This window comes from Notothenia rossii (genome assembly GCF_949606895.1).
Source record: "Notothenia rossii genome assembly, chromosome: 4".
Classification (NCBI taxonomy): domain Eukaryota; kingdom Metazoa; phylum Chordata; class Actinopteri; order Perciformes; family Nototheniidae; genus Notothenia; species Notothenia rossii.
The window spans coordinates 90169991-90177009 of NC_136902.1; positions in this window are offsets into that span (position 1 = coordinate 90169991).

Sequence of the window (7019 nt, forward strand, 5' to 3'; positions counted from 1 at the left end):
ATTTCTTTATTACTACACCTAACATGTTTTTGTTTTATCTCCACCCTTGTCTCGCTTGTACTTTAACCATTACAAAAAATGACTTAAGGCGTTCAGCCTATTTGAAACTAATGCACCATGGTTCGTCTTTTTTAAGCAAATATAGTTTCTTTTGAGTTTGTATGTTTATGGTTTATTCCACTTATTGTGAGACGCTTTGGACGAAATTGTCAGCACAGTTGTATGTAATGCAAAGTAATGTAATGCATATACTTGTATTTTAAACACGTGATTAATCATGATCTATCCAAGATTATTGTGGTGACTAACATAATTGAATTTCATCATTGATTGACACCACGACAAAAAAAAAAAATGCATATTAATTTATGAGTTTGATTTTGAACTGCATCTACTTATAAAATGTGATTTAAAAAATGTAACTGTAGGCCTAAGCATGTGTTTTAATCAATGCTTATATGAATTATGCAACATACAGTCCCCGAACCAATAGGCTATAGTCGCTGTGCAACCTCACAATGAAATGGTTTATTTTAAGAGACCTCTACCTCATTCACACCAACGCAACTCCGGTTCAAGCTCCGTGCTAGAGCTTTTCAGGTTCAGAACTGGTTCTTCGGTTTAGCTCCGGCTCTTTTCACACTTCCCAGAGTCCGACTGGTGCTGCGTCATGACGTAACCGTTTGCGTGCCTGCTTCATAAAGCCAAACCACGCGGAAACCCCTCACAGCTGACACTGACAAACAACAACAATGGCCGATTGTGCTCCAGCTTCCTCTGTACGTCTTCGGAAGACCAGATTCCCGGTAGGTAGCTGGTCTCTTCAGTGGACCACTGCTGCTTGTTAAGTTTCTCCATCGTTGTGTACAAACTGAATAAAATGCCGGCTTTTTGTTGTTGTTCAGGAGTTGATCCCGCCCCTTCCCCTTCCTCCACCTCGACGTAAGCGTGACGTATGCGGTGCTTTTGCTCTGGCCGGAAAAAATGTTGGTGCTTGAAACGAACCGGATTCCGGAGCTAAGAGGCTGCTCCGCTGCGGTGTGAACAGGAAAACCCGGTGCTTTTCAAGCTCCAGCTCCGAACCGGCCCTGAAGCACCGTTGGTGTGAATGAGGTACGTGGGGTTCATATGTGTGTATACCTGGCCAGTTCCCCTCATGCATCGACCTCACAGCACGTCAGCATCAAGTAGCTCAGTGAGATTCGCTTCATAGCGAATACAGCAAATTAGATTGTAATCCCAGTTCAAACACCGCTCATATGAGTTTGCCCCGTTTCCCCAGGATGGATTGTTGATATTCAGGGAGGCAAGAATAGGCCGCGTGTGAGGAGGATGCATCTCTTTCATTTCCACAGGTACAGAAGTGTGTGCCGTTCACATCTGCTGGCATTGATTTGTGTTCCTGGATATGCCTTTTGTGGGAGGTTAAATCCACTGCTGTCTAATGATGCTTTCATGTTTCCTGTCTCTTCATCTCCCTCTCTGTCTCTGCCTGCGTCCCTCTCTTGTCTCATGAAGAGAATGAGGCAATATGCATCAGACATCAAACGACATCAAAGCCCACACAGTGTTTACCTCCGACGCGTTCCCTCCTTCATGCTCTCCCTCTCCTTTATACCGTTCTTTTGCACACGCATTACCTGTCTGCAGACACTGTTTGATGTGGAGCATCAGCAAACAGCGTGTGTGTGTGTGTGTGTGTGTGTGTGTGTGTGTGTGTGTGTGTGTGTGTGTGTGTGTGTGTGTGTGTGTGTGTGTGTGTGTGTGTGTGTGTGTGTGTGTGTGTGTGTGTGTGTGTGTGTGTGTGTGTGTGTGTGTGTGTGTGTGTGTGTGTGTGTACAGTCCCTATCTAATAGGCAAATCCATTCCCAAGTCACCATTGTAATTGGATTTTCCACATTTGCAACTACTGTACAGCAAGTGTGACTTTGTGTGATATAATCAGAGGAATCCCAGCGGAGGGTTTTCACGGGAAAGCAAAGCATGCTCCACTTGTTTTATGTATTTTAGGGGATTTTATAATATCTTTATTGACTCTGGCTGCCTGCGTCAGCGTTACCATCAAACAGGGACCGATGTTTGTAAAGATATCTAAAGCTTTTTGATCTTGCATTAGACTGATCAGACGGTGTGTGTGTGTGTGTGTGTGTGTGTGTGTGTGTGTGTGTGTGTGTGTGTGTGTGTGTGTGTGTGTGTGTGTGTGTGTGTGTGTGTGTGTGTGTGTGTGTGTGTGTGTGTGTGTGTGTGTGTGTGTGTGTGTGTGTGTGAAAGAGAGGAACATTAAGGAAATAGGAAATGAAAATAAGAGTGTGGTTGACAAGCTGTATGTGAGTTGTTCTGACATTAACCACAATGAGAAGGCAAACACACACACACACACACACACACACACACACACACACACTAACTGGCGCTCATACTGGATTTGGAAAGAGCTGCACACATTGGGTGGGATACTCTGTTTAAAATTCTCACACAGACAGCTTTCTGCACATGTGAAGGGGTGTGTGTGTGTGTGTGTGTGTGTGTGTGTGTGTGTGTGTGTGTGTGTGTGTGTGTGTGTGTGTGTGTGTGTGTGTGTGTGTGTGTGTGTGTGTGTGTGTGTGTGTGTGTGTGTGTGTGTGTGTGTGTGTGTGTGTGTGTGTGTGTGTGTGTGTGTGTGTGTGTGTGTGTGTGTTATATTGCATTATATCTGGCTGATCCATGATGGAACCCTTTGTCGATGTTACTTTATGACATTCTGAATTAATAACAACATCGCCCACAGCTATAGACCTATTGTTTTGCTGTTAATCCGCGTCAGTCAACTCCTAAACCATTTAACAATTCAAGAAGCACTTTGTAAATACTGTGTGTTCACTAATAAACAATTCTAACATATCAATAACAACGTCATTTACATTCTACTTAATCAGGACATGGATGTCTGTACAACATTTTATGTCAATTTATCCAAAAGTTTAAAACTTCTCCAAAAGTTCTCCAGATATTTCACACCAAACCAGACTTACAGAATAAGTCAGGTCAGGTTTAACTTCTGGGAACCATGCACACAGAGACAGGCCGTGATTGATCAGGCTGAATTTATTTCTTGAGCTCTTGTTTTTTGTTCTGCAACAGTTCTTTGTAGATGTTCAGGAGAGTGTACCTGAATGTGTGTGCTGTTATCCTGATATTCAAACAATTATAGCATCTATATGACGGTGGACTTTTCACCAAATCGATGAACCTATACTCGCTGGTTCATTAGCCAATACATTGTACGTTTCTGAAGTTGTTAGCTGCAAAGTTCTGACTGTTATTGCGACCAAAGATGACATTGTTCTCTACCAGTAAGTAACACAAAGTATGGACAGTGCTGAATCATAACTTTTGTATTGAGATATTATTTAAAAATGTTAGGTATGATAACAGTCACTATTATTTTAGCTAAAGGAAACCGTTTTGAATGTGTACATGGACAGGGTTTAACCCGGGGTCAGTCAGGGAATAGACATGTAAGCCCGTGGAGGTCTTTAACCGCCCTGCGAGTGATGTTTGAGGCGTGTGTGTGTGTGGGATCAAAGAGTGCCAAGGGTGTTCTGAGGAGTTCGGCACTGACAAAGACATGTGTGTGTGTGTGTGTGTGTGTGTGTGTGTGTGTGTGTGTGTGTGTGTGTGTGTGTGTGTGTGTGTGTGTGTGTGTGTGTGTGTGTGTGTGTGTGTGTGTGTGTGTGTGTGTGTGTGTGTGTCTGTGTGTGTGTGTGATCGTGATGAAGAGAGGTGTCCTGTCCTCCTCCAAGGGCCTGTAACTCAAAGTTTCCATCCATCATGGCTCCCCTTCCTCCCCTAACAGTCCCATCACTCCGTTAATTCTCTCTCACCCGCTCCGGACCCATTCCTCACTCACTTTTTTTTTGGTAGTTGTCTCTTCTCCCGTTATGCCCTCTAATGCTCCTCGTACCCTTTGTCATGTTTCCCTCATCTTTGTCTTGCTTTTATCTTTCCACATTTATTTCTTTTTCTTCCTCTTGATCTTTCTCTCCCTGTCACTTGTGGTGGGATCATACTTGCCGACCTTTAGACCTCAGAAATCGGGAGCATTTCAAAATGCAAAATGGGGTGGGGGGGGGGGGCGGGGTGCTAGTGGAGCGCCGGAGCTGTTAGATTAACATGTACACATGCTTATTGTAGTTGTAAGTGCAAGGAGTGAGCAGAGAGTAGAGTAGTTGTCGATTCTTGTTCTGTTTTCTGTGAATATCTGCCTCACCCGCTCAGACTTTGAGTTGCGCGCGCTACTAAAGAGACGTGTTACCATGGAAACCAAACAATGGAGTAGCTGTATTAAAGTCAGAGTGGAAACAGTCGTGTGTAAATCTGATTTTGTCAGAAATCGGGAGAAATGCGGGAGAAATATGACACCGGGAGGAAACCGGGAGAGGGCAATGAAATCGGGAGTCTCCCGCGAAAATCGGGAGGGTTGACAAGTAGGCCTATGGGTGGGATTCTTCCAAGTACATTCACTCAAGTACTGTAATCAAAGTAAATCACTTTTACTTCACAATATGCTTACATATGCATTTATTATTACCCACCACATTGTGTGGCAAAGGTTGTATTTTTGACTCCATGACATTTATTTTACAGCTTTAATAACTGTCGGAAATGTAGATTTTAATACATAATGTGAATGAACCTTGTCGATGAGGATATATTATTAAAGGTTAAAACCACTCCTTTAAAGTTAGGGTAGGTAAGAACGGAGGAACCGGCTCGAGTGCGCTAGAATTTGAAAATACACAACCGGAAAAAATCTGCCCCTTCCTTTAGACTTCCTCACAGAGCCCCTCCTCCAACACACACGAACGCGCACATGACCAATGAGGGCACGAGATAAGTTTGTGCACAGATTGAAGGCTGACAGGCAGGTATGCCATCCAGTTACTTTAGCCGGGCCGGCTCAGATGATTGGTCGTGCTTTTTACAGCGCCAGGGCTTCCACAGATGATATTTTTTATTGTCAAAGCATTTAATGTATTCATTGCTATCGGGATGTTAAGAGCATTCCATGGAATATAACAAAAAGTGTTTCTGAAATAAATTACATATCCCACCTTAAACAAGGAGCAACATTAATGTGTTGAACTCATAAATAATTATATTGCAATATTTCAAAATACATATTTATGAAATAGGCCATAATAAGTGCTTTCACTTTTCGTACTTAAAGTATTTTTTGATGCTGAGGCTTTTTCTACTTGAATGCTTTATATGTATTGTAGTGTATTTGGATGCTAAAATATGCACTTTTACTTGAGTACTTTAGGTTTTTATTTTGAGGCTTAAAAGTGAGTACTTCTACTTGAGTACGTGATCTACCTGAAGTTTATTTGACGCTGTTTCTTTTGTGGTTTTACTTCAGAACTTTATGTACTTACATTTTATTTTGATGCTTATGCTTTACTTGGAGTACTTAACGTCTTTAAAGATTATTTTGATGCTGATAATAAAGTACTCAAATAAAGTAAAAATGATTATTTAGATGCGGATAGTTTTGTACTTTTTCTTGAGTTACAAATGGCCTGAATGCAGGTCCTTTATTTGTAACTGAGTTTGTTCACACTGCCGTATTACTTCTTCTTCTTCTTACGTAAATACTCCGAGTACTTCCTCCACCTCCACCTGTCACTCACACTTGTCGACATTACCTTTACTTTAGCTGCAGGTGAGTCCGTCGAGGCTGTAGGTGTCACCCCCCCCCCCCCCTTACTCATGATTTATGAGTGCTTTTACAGGAGGTCTGTTTGTCTAACAGTCACCTATCAAGGAGAAACCTCCTCCTCCAGCTCTTCATTTCCACACGGACCTTTCACAGACCTTGCCTGTCAGCTCCAATGACCCCTTCCTCAAATAACAGCTTGTACACCAGCCACACGTCTACTTCCACCTGTGCGCCAAACATCTTACAAATTCATCCGTGTGACTGATTCAGGACGCAGGGGGCTTTCTTCAGAGTGTTGCCCTCTTTAAGAAACTCATGCGTTACTTATTTGTGCTCACCAGGGGAGCTTCCTATGCCCTTCATATGTAACAATAACAGTGAATATATATGGCTGCGTTTCACTTCTCTTATTTTTCATTTCCTCGCTCCTCGGGCTCGGTATCACAGGAAGTTGATTTGTCTGCGCCGTATTGAGTAGCGTCCCAGTGGTTTTATTTGTGCCGGAGGATCGAGGACCGAGGAACTACCAGACCATCCTCCGGTGAAATCCTCAGACACTCGCCCCGCCCCCTTACTGTGTATCGCTCACTGATTGGACGATGCAGCGCATGCACTGATCTGGCTGCTGTCAGACGATCGGCTGTGCGGCGTCATCACAAACGGACGTCGCTTCACGTGACGCTCCGGAGGAAACGACATCCCATTGCTCTTAAAACTCATTTCCCTGCTTCTCGTGGTTTCCTTGCGTCTCTCCATGCTTCCTCGGTGGGAGGGACTAAACGCAGGGAAACGACACAAGTGAGGGACGCAAGGAATCCATTTAACCGAAGTGAAACGCACCCTGTATCAACAAGAGAAAGATTATATATCTCAAGTGTGTCCATAAATAACCTTTCATTAACTTGTAACACGTTTATTCAACATAAATTATCATCATCATCATCATCATCATCAGCATCAGCATCATCATCATCACCATCATCATCATCAGCTTTATTGAAGAGACTCAAGGTCCATTTTTAAAAGACAGACAACACTCAAATGTAAATTGTAAAAGGCAGTTATATGTTTCCAGAGAGGTGACTGTTATCATATTATAATAATATATTCATTTTAATTAAGGATTATGGGCCACGTGTTTTTTTATTTTTTACTTGTATCTGTCTTCAATCTTTAATGAATATTTTATGTTGGAGAAAAAAAGTCAGAATTGCGAGAAAAAAGTGAGAAATCTCAGAAAAAAATCTGAAATCTGAGAATTTTTTTAATTCTGACTTTATTATCAGAGATGAATTAAAGAAGCATATTTGGACGAACT